We start from the raw sequence: 17,097 nt of genomic DNA on the forward strand, positions 1-17,097 counted from the left end.
AACAACTATCAATATACCAAATCCATCAAAACTCAGTTGGATCTACTCCATAGACATGGAGAAGTTCTTCACAAATAAAGTTAAAGTATAGGAAAATATAGATTCAATCCAAACCCAGATCTTGAGTGAGGAAGAAATGATGAAATCCTTGTGCTTGTATTTTTTCAACTCCTCCTTAGCCTCCTTGGCCTCCTTAGGTCGAAAATATGTCAAAAGTCCAGAAAATGGTATTTTTCCGTGTATTTAAGCCATCCCCCAATAATCCCCGGACGAAAATACTATTTTTAGCAAAAATGAGAAGATACTCTAACATATTTGTACTACCGCGCCGCGGCATGCACCGCGCTTGTGGTAAATTCCAGTACGAGTTGTAAAATATTTTCTGGGAACATTTTGCACTATCGCGCCGCCCCATGCGGCGCGACAGTGTAAGTTTCTTAGAGTAATTCGTTTCATTCCAGTTTTGACATTCAGACTTGGTACTCGACCCCCGAACGCGATCCCGGTTTAATCCTTTGGGATTCTACTCAGACTTCAAAGCTCCAAATAGCTCGAATTTACTCCGTAATATCTAAATAACTTGGAATCACTCCTACACGGTATAAAACACATAATAAGTATAAAACACTACTAATTAAAGCTCAACATAAGTAAAGTGCAGTAAATTAGAGTGCAATAAGCGACTAAAATACGAGATTATAGCCTACCATCAAGAATCAAGGGAACAACGACGCAGATCCCATAGTTTCTGAGCAAAATGTACACAATGAACCACTTCGCAGGTCACAAAGAGAAAGAAGGTCTGCCATCTATGATGATTTTATCGTGTATGTGACTGAAAATCTTAGTGATACTGGAGAGCTGACTGATCCTTTATCATATGCTCAAGCTATTTCCTCTCCATTTGTTGATAAATAGCGTGAGGCAATGAAAGATGAAATGCACTCCATAGAACACAATATAGTGTGGGAGTTAGTTGAATTGCCTGTAGGTTTTAGGCCTATTGGTTGCAAATGGGTGTTTAAAAGTAAAAGAGACTCCAAGAAAAACATAGATCGTTATAAAGCAAGGTTGGTTACTAAGGGTTACACACAGAAAGAAGGTATTGATTATAAAGAAATATTTTCTCCTGTTTCATCTAAGGATGCATTTAGAGTTATGATGGCTCTTGTGGCTCATTTTGATTTGGATTTGAACCAGATGTATATTAAAACTGCTTTCCTGAATGGGAGTCTACTTGAAGAAATTTACATGGTTTGACCTGAAGGGTTTAAAGAAGCTAGTAAAGAACATATAGTGTGCAAGCTTAACAAATTCATATATGGGCTTAAACAAGCCTCCAGGCAGTGGTACTTGAAATTCGATGAAATTATTACAAAATTTGAATTTGTGAAAAATAAGCTTGATGAATGTGTTTATCTGAAAATAGCTAATGAAAATTTCATTATTATCGCTCTCTATGTTGATGACATTCTGCTTGCCACAAATGATTTGGACTTGATGAATGAGACCAAACAATTTTGTCTAGGTCTTTTGATATGAAAGATCTTGGTGAATCCTCTTTTGTTATTGGGATAGAAATTAAAAGGGATAGGTCTCGTGATTTGCTGGGTTTATCACAATATGCCTATATTGAGGGTGTTCTTAAAATATTGAATATGTAAGATTGCAAATCTGGTGTTGCACCTGTGGTAAAAGGAAACAAACTTAGCAAGGATCAATGTCCGAAAAATAATGTTGAAAAGTGAACTATGAGAGATGTGCCATATGCAAGTATTGTTGGCTGTTTGATGTACATACAGGTTTGTACAATGCCTAATATATCATTTGCTGTTAATATGTTGGAAAAATTTTCTTCTAATCCCGAGTGGGCACATTGGGTGGCTGCAAAGAAACTAATGAGATATCTACAACGCACCAAAGACTTCATGCTTGTGTACAAAAAAAGTTGATAATCTGGACCTGCTGGCATATTCAGATTCTGATTTTACAGGTTGTCAAGACACTATGAAATTAACTTCTGGGTATATTTTTATGTTGGTTGGAGGTGTTATTTCTTTGAAAAGTGAGAAACAAAGCATCACTGCTACATCTACAATGGAAGCTGAGTTTATTGCTTATTTTGAGACTGTTTCACATGTTGTCTGGATGAAGAATTTTCTTATTAAATTACAAATTATGAATTTTATATTTAAGCCGGTGACTATTTTCTGTGACAACAATGCAGCTGTATTCTTCTCTAGGAATAACAAGAGAACAAGATTCTCTAAGCATATTAATCTTAAGTTTCTTAAGGTTAGAGACATGGTAAAAGAAGATGATATATGTATTGAGCATATTAACAGAGAATCTATGTTGGCTGATCCTTTGACTAAAGGTCTTAGGCATGTAGTGTTTAATGAACATGCTAAAAATATAGGTATTTTAGAGTCTTTTGATGTGCTTTAGTTAGTGGGAGTTACTTATTAATTACTGACTGAGAGATTGCTTTTAATAAATTCTATTTTTATGCAAGCTTGTGTTAATTTATATTTGTTATGCTTATCGACTAACATGATAATTTATTTATTTTTTATTTTTGATCGGATATTGCATAAACTCATGGTATCTTTGAGTTTTTCTAGCTTGTTGCCTTGATTATCCTAGGTAAGGCACAAGGGAAACCTCTTGAGATGATATGATTTTAGTGTCATTTGGAGGCTCCTGAGGTGGTACGATTATTATATCACTTGGAGGACTATTTCTTTCTATGAGGTGTGGCTCTATTCAGCTTGATTAGAAAGATAATATACTTAGCACACATGTTTGATCCATGTTGATGGAAATTCTATCACATGTGATCATAGATATAACTCATATCTTGAAATGGTGTGATGCCTGCTATGATTCATTGTTAGTGTTCTCCGTTGAGACTGGATGGATTGTTATATGGGTTATTCTATCCTTGGCTATGTGAGTAGTGTGGCCACTATAGAGTCTAAAATTCTTTTTAAAATATTTTTCTCAAAACTCATAAGTTTTAAAATTATTTTATTGTCCTCAATTAACGTTGGCATCCAAATGGGAGAATGTTGGAATTTGGACTTACGTTAATTGTTGATAGCCTGAAAGGATAGTGACATAACCCAAGTGATGGATAAATAAAAGGCCTAATATTAAATACCGTGTGTGTGGATAAGTGAGGCCCAATAACAATTGGCATGCGATTGGTATAAATAGAGGCCAACCCCTCTTTTCCTAGCTATTTTAATCGCCGTTTGCTATCGCTGCTGAATCCATGGAGTTTAACGGTACGCTTCCTTAGACTCTAACTCAAGATTATGATTTTATATCTGTAAGATTGCGTCTTAATTTCTGTTATGACTGTGAATTAATAATCTAACAGAGTTCACATCGTCTGATCAAGTTCCATATTATTGGAAATTCATAATGCAACTTATGCCTTGGAGAGAATCATACAGATCATGCCTCGAGGATTTGGACTTAAAACGACCCAAAATTACGTCTTCATTCTTCAGGAGGATATCAAATTATTATTATGGGCCACTTCAATTGCCCAATGCCCCAAAATCTTAACAATTGACTGGCATAGCCACTTTTTGGGTCGAGTATTAGAATTTAACCAGTATTTCTTTAATGCAGATAAAAATTGGACAAAAATACCGCTTCTTAAAATACAGAAGAATTCCAGTAAACAATTCCTGGACTAAAAATCAGTAGTTGAAACTCCACGAATAATTACTGGAGTTTTTCAGTTTAAATTCCAGGAACAATCTTGGGAGTTTTTGAGTTCACATGTGTGCTGGATAACATTCAAGGTTTTCATGGTAGGATGCTCAAATTTACTTGGTGTTGGTGTTTGAAATTCGATTGATTTTGAATTGTGGAGCTAAGATCGAGTTTGTATTCTGATTTGAACAACTTGTGGACAAAATTTTGGGATTTCATTGCTGGGTCTTTCGAAGATCGAACCTGGTGTTCGCAAAACTTTAAGGGTGTTTGGTACAATGGTGGATGTCTCATGGGATTGATTATTCCACATTTTATATGAGATAATTAATCACATTATTTTAGTGTAAAAATTATCTCGAGATTAGTTAATACCCCAAACCAAACATAGGATAAAGTTAATTTTAAATTTTATCCGAAAATTATATATTATCCTTATCCTATGTAACAAAGGACCCGTAAGTTGCTGCTTAGTTGAAGCTAAAATCAGCTGGGTATTGACAAATTGTAATGAAAGACGATTAGGTATTTCTAGGGTGTCAAATGGGGGTTGAGCTGATTTTGAGCGGGTTAAAATGGATTGGGTCAATAAATAGGACGGGTCAATAATCTACCCAAAAGTAACTTGGGCTGAGATATGTTGGGTCAAGTTGAACTAAAATCTAGATCATAGCCCAATCTATCAAACTCTTACCAAACTTTAATTAATGTGTATTATTTTTTTAATGAATTGTTCAATTATCAAATAAGACTTTTTGTCTTTTGTTATGGTCATATATAACATATTAAATAAAAAATAATATATTTAAAAAAATATTTTAGCAAAGTTACTCATGGATCAATTTGGGCTAAAAATCAATCCAACTTTAGATGGGAAAAAAAAAATAGAAATAGCCATATTTACAATTGGTAATTGAAAAATATCCACAATTTCAAAAGTAATCGAAATGTAGCCACTTTTCATATAAAGATAAAATTTGAACAAAACATTTTTAAAAATCCGGAGGAGTTCGAATTTTTTACATATGAGCTTCCAGCATAATATGCTGGAAGCTTATATGCAGGAGCTCCATAATCCCGCATATTATGCTGAAACTTTCCATGTTTCGGCAAAAAATAATAGCTAATTTTTGTTGGTCTTCACGTAGTGAATGTGCTAATGCATTCCTTGGTGTCGGAATCTTAATTGCTGGTCTTCAACTATTATAGCTACTGAAATCAAGGTAAATTTACCCAAGATCATCTCCTCATTGTGGTCCATTAAAATTGCTGTGGCCCTATCAGATCAGTATGCATGTTTCCTGAATTTTACCAACATAAGAAGAAACTCAAATAAAAATCAAAGTGAATGTTAAACCTCCCTAGCTCTCTTATACTTGGATAAAAGGGGGACTTGGAATAATTAATCTTATCATTTCTTGGATTGTAGTTGCAAATTTTCAATCATTTTATGTTTTTCAATTTCAAAATTTGGTATGTTTGCATATGGTTTAATAAAAGTAATTGGAAGCATGTTTTCTCTACACAAACGACTTTATTCGTATCCTGTATTGGCGACATTCATTGTCTTTCACTTACTTATAAACATGAGAGCATGAAATTTCAAGAAAAAAGAAAAAGAAACTCAAACATTGGAAAAGGGACCTATAATTGATGATAAAATAGAATGCATCCTTGCCCTACGCATATATAGAACCAATGATGTTTTCGTTAAGTGGTGAAGTTGGTCAGATTTCTAATCGGGCATAGTCAAAACAGTGAGTAAAACGAGTTTGGTGCACAAGATATTTTGTGTTCGTGCAGGGTCCGGTGAAGGGCTGGCGCATCGTAAAGGGTGTGATGTAGAAAATCTAATCTAATGCAAACATTAGTGGCTGCTTCCACGGCTCAAACCGATGACCTGTAGGTCACATGAAAATAATTTTACTGTTCAAAGGCTTCCCTTCAAGTCAGAACAGTAAGTAAATACAATTATTACTCGTCACTAATGCCCAATTAATCCCCACTTGTCTCATTTTATTCTTAATAATATGATTTGTAACTACCTAAATACCTGTAGCTTGTTTAAGATTACTTGTTTCAAAAATCTTTTTCATAAATTTCATGCCCTGCATATATAAAATATGAAGGCGGGAATAATAATTAGGCCTTTAATTTCCTCAGTCTTTTTAATATATAGTATATACTTACATTTCAACTGACCGACTAAACATAGTTAAAAACTTAGATACCCTCATCTTTTTTTCCAAGATAGTTAAAAACATATACTCTGACATTTGTTATCCAGAACAACTACAAAATAAGAGGTCTTAATTATTCATTTGAATATAGTTTAGGATAGCATCAGGAAGAGAATAACCAACTGGCAGGCAGGTGCGGAGCTACAGTAGTGGGTGCGGGTTCGGGCGAACTCAGTGACTTTTTCCGGAACTCTGCATTTGTATTGAAATATTTACCAAATCTATATAAATATATACTGCCGAATCCAGTAACAAAAGGGGTCTTGGTTCAATGGTAAGGGTTGTGGGTTCGTTGGAAAAGATGAGGTTTCGATTCTCCTTGGAAGCAATGTTTTATTTTAAAATTTAGAACCCACACACTTAAATCCCTGGCTCCGCCTCTGATTACTGGTTAGTCTGATGTTACCCATTCTGAAGTATTATAGCATCAGGAAGAGAAAACACAAGGAGGTGGTTAACCAACTAGTCTATGGCTAAAATGTTTTAGTTGCCTTTGATACACGTAACCTTGTGGACAATTCCTCTTCCTTTGTCTATGTGCAATGGAGTCAGTTGTATTCCAAGGAAAATATCACACACGACAGTGCCATTTTGCCAATTTGCAAGTGCCATTTGCTTCTTACTTCCATTGAACAATTAGCATTATTTGCTCTCCCATGGTAGGAAAATTTGCATATTTTGTTTTCATGCGCACAGCTCTCTTCTTTTGTACCAACAAAAAGGGGAATTACCCATGTTTTCTTGTACGCGTAGTTTAGCTGAAAATGAGAATCCTTTGTTGTCATTCTCGAGTGAGCCATCTTACAACTTGTTTTTTCACTGCTTTTGGCCCAATCTTGTATCACTATTTTTATTGTTACAATTATTGACCACGACAGTTGACATGCAGGTCGAGAAGAACACTGTTTTCTTCCCAAAACAGCAATTGTTATTCTCACCTGGTGCCTCGTGCTTGCAAGGAATAGAGATAGAAGCTCAGATACAGGTTGAATCAAATCCAAGAACTTTTGTTCCAGCGATATATCTATGTACAGAAACTTATTAAATATATACACATATTAAAGTTAAAATTCAGTTATTAGCACTTGAAATCGCCCTAATAAAATCCTGAACCTTTAAAGTTTGAAATCTTAACTCCGTCAATGGACTGTGTGCCGAGTGACGAGGGAGAAAGAAGTAATACCCACTTGTCTTTGTAATCAATGTAGAATCTTTTGGTTTAGTTGGCTTAGAGCAGTTGACAGGCATAACTGCCCAAAACTACTTTTTAAGTGCTAAAAAAGCAATTACACTAACAATGATACTGCATATTAACAAATTTTAAAGTATCTTTGTACGAAAGGGATGTTATAGTAATAAACAATTAAACTTTCTGAAAAAACAAAACAGAAAGTTAGTAATAATAGTTTAACGAAATAAATTCTGGAAAAACAAAATAGGAATAAATCGAGCCTACTGAATACACAGTGTGTCCTTAAGGAAATTATTCCCCTCAAGTACCCGAGGTGCTGGAATATATCCTCCCAGGATAGAACGATTTAACTCACCAGTGTATTGGTACCAAAAACTCTGATGAACTGCGAACCACTCAATGGCCGTAAAACACACTGGAAAATATTGTGCAGAAGAAGAAGAAGAAGAAGAAGCTCAGAAAATTTCGTAAGGAAAGATTCTGGGATTCAAACTCTATTTATAGAGTTGCTAACATTGTTTCTGAAAAGGTTTGCAACCTTTCAGAAACAGCCATGGCTGTTGGAAAAGGGGTGTTTGAAATATTACGGGAAAAATATACTTAAAATAATCCGGAAAAGAAAACGTGCCTGACCGAATCGGGTCGCGGGTCATGGGTTATTCCGGATTGAATTTTTCGTTAATTAATTAATTAAATAATTGAAAGAAATTTTGTCCAAAAAGATTAATCAATCAATCTTTGATCAAATCCAAATCCAAATCCAAATCCGAAGCCGAAGCCGAAGCCGAAGCCGAACCGAGCGAGCGAGCGACGACGGCGCGAGGCTTGCCTTTTTCTTAACTCTTTAAGAGTTAGAAGAAGAGCAATAATATATATACCCATCAAAAGCCTTTTCTTCCTCCGATATGGGACAATGTCCCTTTCCCAAGGGAAACTCAAATATTTTATTTTTTCTCCATTTCTCATTCACCCTCTTTAAGCTACACATGCTTAAAATCCCAACAATCCCCCACATGAATGGGGAATGGCTATAAAATAAAGGAATGCACGGACGCGTGTGTGTTTTACATGCAAGAATTAATTGCATCTGGATAAGTAGGTTTCCCTTTGAACTTTCCGTAGTGAACTTATATCGGATATATTCGGTCAATCGGTAGATTTGATATCTTTGAACCGTCGAGCTTTGTTGTATACCTAGACAACATAAGTCACACAATCAATCCTTAACCATCTATGGTTCTCACGGTTGTGTTCGTTTCAGCCATGAACACCGCCTGGTTTCATGAGTGCTTAGAGAATGGGCCTTTACTTTCATTCCCCTTGAAGCGGCTTACACTTCACACTCACATAGGTGATTTCTAAACGTGTAATCCTATAGACACACTATCTGGTCATATCCTGCCAGACTTAGCAAATCATTAAAAAACCTTTAAGCTTTGTTGACTCATCAAAAAGCCTTAATGCTTTACCTCGATTTCTGAAAATTGTCTTCATCACGAGAATGGGTTGAGTTATTTGACAATGTTGAACCGTCATTCTTAACTTTGTTTGATCTCTTTGAACCTAGCTCGTGGGATCTCCAGTCTGCTAGATAGAGTTATTGTCATGATGACTTGTCCTAGACCTTAACCCCATTCCCTTTGATGATTTTTCAACTGCCTCTCTAGATAGGCCTTTTGTAAATGGATCCGACACGTTATCTCTTGACTTTATGTAGTCAATTGTGATAACACCACTAGAGAGTAGTTGTCTAACGGTATTGTGTCTCCGTCGTATATGACGAGATTTTTCGTTATACATAACGCTCCATGCCCTGCCTATTGCCGCTTGACTATCACAATGTATACAAATAGGTGCCAAAGGTTTGGGCCAAAATGGAATATCTTCCAAGAAATTTCGGAGCCATTCAGCTTCTTCACCGGCCTTATCTAAAGCTATGAATTCAGATTCCATTGTAGAACGGGCGATGCACGTTTGTTTGGATGATTTCCAAGACACTGCTCCACCCCCAATTGTGAAAACATATCCACTCGTGGATTTAACTTCAGATGATCCAGTGATCCAATTTGCATCACTATATCCCTCGATCACGGAGGGATATTTGTTATAATGCAAAGCGTAATTTTGGGTATGTTTGAGATACCCCAAAACTCGTTTCATTGCCATCCAATGTATGTGATTGGGATTACTTGTAAACCGACTCAGTTTACTAATAGCACATGCTATATCTGGTCGTGTACAATTCATGATATACATCAAACTTCCCAATACTCTTGCATAATCCAATTGTGAGTCACTTTCACCTTCATTCTTTTGAAGTGCATAACTCACGTCAATTGGAGTCTTGGCAATTTTGAAATCCAAATACTTGAACTTGTCAAGTACCTTTTCAATGTAGTGAGACTGTGATAATGCTAGACCTTGTGGAGTCTTGTGAATTCTGATTCCTAAGATCACATCAGCAACTCCTAAGTCTTTCATATCGAATTTGCTAGCCAACATGCGCTTAGTAGCATTTATATCTGCCATGTTTTTGCTCATTATCAACATGTCATCAACATATAAACAAACAATGACTTCATGACCTAGAGTGTTTTTAATGTAAACACATTTGTCGCACTCGTTGATTTTAAACCCACTTGCCAACATTGTTTGGTCAAATTTGGCATGCCATTGTTTGGGTGCTTGTTTAAGTCCATAAAGCGACTTAACAAGTTTGCACACTTTCTTTTCTTTACCAGTTACCACAAAACCCTCAGGTTGTTTCATGTAAATCTTTTCCTCTAATTCTCCATTTAAGAAAGTTGTTTTAACATCCATTTGATGGATTTCAAGACCATACACGGCCGCTAGTGCCACTAACACCCTAATAGATGTTATCCTCGTTACTGGCGAGTAAGTGTCAAAGTAATCAAGGCCTTCCTTTTGTCTATAACCTTTGACAACAAGTCTTGCCTTATATTTGTCAATAGTGCCATCAGCTTTCACTTTCCGTTTAAAGATCCATTTCGAACCTAAAGGCTTATTTCCCGGAGGAAGATCTACCAATTCCCATGTATGGTTATCCAAAATTGATTGAATCTCACTATTGACTGCCTCTTTCCAAAACGCTGAATCAGAAGATGACATAGCTGCTTTAAAAGTTTGAGGCTCATTTTCAAGCAAGAATGTCACAAAATCTGGTCCAAAGGAAGTAGATGTTCTTTGACGTTTGCTACGCCTTGGATCTTCTATACTTGGAGTATTTTCCTTTGGTTCTTCCCGAGGTCGTTTAGGTCTTTCACTTAACGACTCACATTCAGTTTTATACGGATAGATGCTTTCAAAGAATTCAGCATTATCTGATTCCATTACCGTATTAATGTGAATTTCGGGATTATCGGATTTATGAACCAAAAACCGACATGCTTTACTGTTTGTAGCATATCCAATGAAAATGCAATCAACAGTTTTTGGTCCGATTTTAACCCTTTTAGGTAAAGGAACTTGTACCTTTGCTAGACACCCCCACACTTTGAAATATTTCAAGTTGGGTTTTCTTCCTTTCCATTTTTCATATGGAATAGATTGCATTTTGTTGTGGGGTACTCTGTTGAGTATTCGGTTAGCTGTAAGGATAGCTTCGCCCCACAAATTCTACGGTAATTCGGAACTTATTAATAAAGAATTCATCATTTCCTTTAATGTACGTTTTTTTCTTTCCGCAATTCCGTTGGATTGAGGTGTGTAAAGTGCAGTAGTTTGATGGATAATTCCATATTCCGAACATATTTCTACAAATGGAAATTCATATTCTCCACCCCTATCACTTCTAATCATTTTGATCTTTTTATTCAATTGATTCTCCACTTTATTCTTGTATTGCTTAAATGCTTCAAATGCTTCATCCTTACTATTAAGCAAATAAACATAGCAATATCGAGTGCAGCCGTCAATAAAAGTAATAAAATACTTTTTCCCACCTCGAGATGGTGTCGACTTCATATCACAAATGTCAGTATGAATTAAGTCTAAATGATTTGAATTCCTTTCAATAGACTTATAAGGATGTTTTACAAACTTAGACTCAACACATATTTGACATTTTGATTTATTACACTCGAATTTAGGCAACACTTCTAAATTAATTAACTTCCGCAAGGTTTTGTAATTGACATGTCCTAAACGAATATGCCATAAATCATTTGACTCCAATAAATAAGAAGAAGCTGCAATTTTATTCATACTGTCAACAACCATTACATTTAGTTTGAAGAGGCCCTCTGTGAGGTAGCCCTTTCCAACATACATTTCATTCTTGCTTACAACAACTTTATCAGAAACAAATACACATTTGAATCCGTTCTTAACAAGCAAAGAAGTAGAAACTAAATTCTTCCTAATAGTAGGAACATGAAGAACGTTGTTGAGCGTTAACACCTTGCTGGAAGTCATCTTCAGGAATATCTTCCCATAACCTTCAATCTTGGCTGTTGCAGTATTTCCCATGGAAAGCTCTTCTTCGGGACCAGCAGTAGAGTAAGTCGCAAATGCTTCCTTGATAGCACAAACATGTCGAATGGCTCCAGAGTCAATCTACCACTCCTTCGGATTTTCAACTATGTTGCATTCCGAAAGCATTGCACACAGATCATCAATGTCATCATTCTTCTCCACTATGTTGGCCTGTCCCTTCTTCTTATACTTTTTCGGGAGACGACAATCAGGGGCTTTGTGACCGATTTTTCCACAATTGTAGCAGCTGCCCTTGAATTTCTTTTTGTTCTGCTCCTTAGTCTGTCCAGAAGACCTCTTTCTCTTCTTACTTTTTGGAGCAGTCTCCTCAACGATATTAGCTCCCATGATCGTTGAATTTCCACGAGACTTCTTCTCGGCTGTTTTGTTGTCTTCCTCAATCTTGAGACGAATCACAAGATCTTCCAACTTCATTTCTTTGCGCTTGTGCTTAAGATAGTTCTTGAAATCTCTCCACGAAGGAGGCAATTTTTCAATCATTATAGCCACTTGAAATGCTTCATTCACGACCATACCTTCAGCAATAAGGTCATGAAAAATAAGTTGAAACTCCTGAACTTGAGTTCCAACAGTTTTACTGTCTATCATTTTATAGTCTAGAAACTTGGCAACCACGAACTTCTTCAAGCATGCATCTTCAGTCTTGTACTTCTTCTCAAGTGCGTCCCATAATTCTTTCGAAGTATTCATCGCACTGTACACATTGTACAAGTCATCCTCTAAAGCGCTTAAGATATAGCCTTTGCAAAGAAAATCTGCCTGCTTCCACGCCTCAACAATCATGAATTTCTCGTTGTCCGGCATGTCCGCAGCAGGCACTGGAGGTTCTTCACTAGTGAATTTCTGCATACCAAGTGTGGTAAGCCAGAAGAACACCCTTTGCTGCCATCCTTTGAAGTTGGCTCCAGAAAATTTCTCCGGTTTCTCTGCCGGTGGAACAGCAGTCCGGCTTGACGAGGCTATCGTCGTTGCCGTAATAGTCGCAGAAGAATTTCCGTTATCAATTGCCATTTCTCACTGTAAACAACAGAAGAGTTCAATTAATGGCAAAATCAGAACAGTAAACAATACTGTTATTAACAAAAACAGTATGTATAATAAATAAAATCGAAGTTGTTATATACTGTTTCACAGAAAATCGATGAAGTTTTTATATTTTTCAAATCGTTTTACGAATTTTAATACTCTGATGAAGTTTTTATGTCTTCAAATCAGAATAGTAAAATTCAGAAGGAGTAAAAAATCACACAGGTTTTAATCTCCACAAATAAAATACAGAATATAAATAAAAAAAATTTCCTTAAGAATGTTATAGTTCTGTATTGATGTAATAAACAATTAAATTTTCTGGAAAAACAAAACAAAACAGAAAGTTAGTAATACTTGTTTAATGAAATAAATTCTGAATAAATAAAATAGGAATAAATCGAGCCCACTGAATACACAGTGTGTCCTTAAGAAAATTATTCTCCTCAAGTACCCGAGGAGCTGGAATATATCCTCCCGGGATAGAACGATTTAACTCACCAATGTTTGCAACCTTTCAGAAACAGCCATGGCTGTTGGAAAAAGGGGTGTTTGAATATATTTAAAATAATTCGAGAAAGAAAACGGGCATGACCGAACCGGATCGCGGGTCATGGGTTATTCTGGATTGAATTTTTCGTTAATTATTTAATTAATTAAATAAATAATTGAAAGAAATTTTGTCCAAAAAGATTAATCAATCAATCTTTGACCAAATCCAAATTCGAATCCGAAGCCGAGCGAGCGACGACGATGAATCTAAAAAGATTAATCAATCAATCTTTGACCGAAGCCGAAGCCGAGCAAGCGACGACGACGGCGGCGCAAGGCTTGCCTTTTTCTTAACTCTTTAAGAGCTAGAAGAAGAGCAATTATATATATATATACCCATCAAAAGCCTTTTCTTCCTCTGATATGGGACAATGTCCCTTTCTCAAGGGAAACTCAAATATTTCATTTTTCCTCCATTTCTCATTCACTCTCTTTAAGCTACACAAGCTTAAAATCCCAACAAGGGACAATAGGGAAAATGGAATAGAAAGTGACTCAAAGAGTTTTATTTTGGAAATAAGAGAAAATTTTAAAAACATTTGTCAAATCAAAAGTTCTAAAACGATGAAAAATAATAAATTAGGGGTAACCAACCTATGACATTTTGTTGATTTTAACTTATAAGACACGTTTTTAGTTAATCATTAGAGAAGTCAAAATGTGGCTGATACTAATGTATAAATTTAGCCAAACACCCCGTTATGGCGCCCTTTTTTTTTCATAGCAATTTAGCAACCCTTTCACCTATCCATATAAAGCGTCTCTAGCCCCAACAGGGTCATAATCCTCCAAAATCAGTTATGTTCTCCTTTTAATATAATAACACAAGTATTTCCAGTTCAAACAATTCCAATTATGATGTCAAACTCAAGGTAATGCAACACAGACATGATCAACAACGTCTTAACTACCAGAACATTACATATATTAATTGTTCGTCTGCATCTTTGCATAATATCCAAAAGCATTGTCCAGATCATAATATGCAGCATAGTTTCCATCAAACCCCCTAAGATCAGATGTAATCTTTTGAAGACCAGTGATGATATGACCGAGAAATCTCCACACAGATATGTACATAAGTGTTAGAGGTTTTATTTTTAAGATGAAATATTCTTAAAATGAGGGTGAATGGGAAATGGAGGGAAAATGAAATTTTGAGTAAAATTTTAAGTTTCCCCCTCTTGACAATGAGACATTGTCCCATATTGGAAGAGGAAGACATTTTTGGTGGGTATATATATAATTGCTTTCTTGTAGCTCTTAAAGAGTTAAGAAGAAAGCAAGCCTCGCGTCGTCGTTGTCGTCGCTCGCTCGGCTCGGCTACGGCTACGGCTACGGCTACGGCTACGGCTACGGCTACGGCTACGGCTTCGGATTTGTTAATTTTTTAGACCAAATTTATTTCTTAATAGTAAATATTAACGTAAGATTATCCGCATTTGTAACGGATATTTTCCAATCCGTGTATTGACCATTTGGCAGCCGCCTAATGCTCTTCCCACCATGAATGTGCTTGCTCCACAAACATGAAGTGCTTGCTCCACAAACAAGCTAATGCTTGCTCCACCATGGAGGGTGGACGTTTGGTCTTCTTCAACACTGGCTGCTATATATATGTGCAGCAGATGTTGAAGAAAGACACTCAACACACAACACACAATTCGCTCAACAGATTGGCTATACATTGCACTCCTTCCTCTCAGCATTTCCATACTATTTTTTGAGTTTCTACTCCTTCGTCCTGCATTATTTTTAACTTCAAACAAAGCAACTGTAAGTGTGATTTGCTACCGAACTTTGTGTTCGCTGAAACACTGGGGTTTGAAGTACCGCTACACCAGTGTGTTATTCGTTCTATCCTGGGAGGAAATAATCCATTACCTTGGGTACTAGGAGGGGATTAAATTCCTTAAGGAAACACTGTGAATTCAGTGGGCTCGAATTTATTACTGTTTCATTACGTTAACTTATATTTTGCAGAATTATTATTTATAAATACAACAATATTGGCGGGGATAACAATCTTAAGGAATTTAATATTTATTTCTGTATTTGTGTTATTCTTATTATTCTGCAAACTAAAACCTTTGTGGTTTGTGTACTCCCATTTTGGAGAGTTAAGCCTTCGTGGCGTTTTGTTGGATATTAAAATCTACGTGATTTTTACTCCAGTTTGAAAACGTATATTAAACGTTTGTTTGTGTCATTCTTTTACAGAAAAAATGATGACTGAAAGCGAAAACCAAGCTGTTCCGATGGTAACTGCCAACGCATCGACAAGCCGAACACCGGCGTTGGCACCGGCAGAAAAATTCGAAAAATTTTTCGGGATTGATTTCAAGCGCTGGCAGCAGAAGATGTTCTTCTATCTAACTACGTTATGTCTACAGAAGTTCATCAATGAAGATGTTCCTGATCTGCCAGATAAAACTCCAGAGAATGAACGCTTTCTCGTGATTGAAGCGTGGAAGCATTCTGATTTTTTATGAAAGAATTATATTCTTAGCGGACTGGATGATAATCTGTATAATGTATATAGTAGCATGGAGACGTCAAAAGAATTGTGAAATGCGCTTGAAAAGAAATATAAAACTGAAGATGTCGGGATGAAGAAACTTGTTGCCGCAAAATTTTTGGACTACAAAATGGTAGATAGCAAGTCTGTTATTACCCAAGTCTAGGAATTGCAAGTGATTATTCATGATCTACTTGCTGAAGGTCTTGTCATCAACGAAGCATTCCAAGTAGCAGCAATGATTGAGAAGTTGCCTCCGTTGTGGAAGGACTTCAAAAATTATTTGAAACACAAACGAAAGGAAATGTCCCTTGAAGATCTCATTGTTCGGTTGAGAATCGAAGAGGATAATAAAGCTGCTGAAAGGAGAGGCCGTGGAAATTCAACAATAATGGGAGCAAATATTGTTGAAGCTAACAAAAAGAGGAAGAAGGCTTCTGGTCCGAAATACAACCCAAGCAAGAAGCGGTTCAGTGGAAACTGCTACAACTGTGGGAAAACTGGATACAAGTCTACAGAGTGTCGTGCTCCGAAGAAAGACAAGAAAAGAGGTCAAGCAAACATGGTAGTAAACCATGATGATGTTGATAACTTGTGTGCCATGATTTCTGAATGTAACTTGGTGGGAAATCCTAAACTGTGGTGGTTTGATACAGGAGCCACTCGCCATGTTTGTGCAGTTAGAGAGGCTTTTGCTACTTATGCTCTTGCTGAACCCGGAGAGACAGTTTATATGGAAAATGCTTCAACAGCAAAAGTTGAAGGATATGTGAAGATATTTCTGAAAATGACTTCTGGCAAGGTCATGACTTTGAACAATGTCCTTCATGTTCCCGAAATGAGAAAGAATTTAGTCTCTACTGGACTTCTTGTTAAGCACGGTTTTAAGTGCATTTTTGTGTCCAACAAGGTTGTCATTAGTAAGAATGAAATATTTGTAGGAAAAGGTTACCTCACCGAGGGCCTTTTCAATCTAAATATAATGGTTGTGAAAAATAATAATAATATTTCAGCTTCTTCTTACTTACTTGAGTCAAATGATTTATGGCATGTACGTTTGGGTCATGTCAATTATAAAACCTTGCGGAAAATGATTAACTTAGAAGTACTGCCCAAGTTTGAATGCGAAAAATCAAAATGTCAAACATGTGTGGAATCTAAGTATGTTAAACATCCTTATAAGTCAGTTGAAAGGAATTCAAATCCTTTAGACTTAATTCACACAGATATTTGTGACATGAAGTCAATACCATCTCGCGGTGGAAAGAAGTATTTCATAACTTTTATTGACGATGATACTCGATATTGCTATGTTTACTTACTGA

The sequence above is a fragment of the Nicotiana tabacum genome, chromosome 17, assembly GCF_000715075.1.
Source record: "Nicotiana tabacum cultivar K326 chromosome 17, ASM71507v2, whole genome shotgun sequence".
Lineage (NCBI taxonomy): Eukaryota > Viridiplantae > Streptophyta > Magnoliopsida > Solanales > Solanaceae > Nicotiana > Nicotiana tabacum.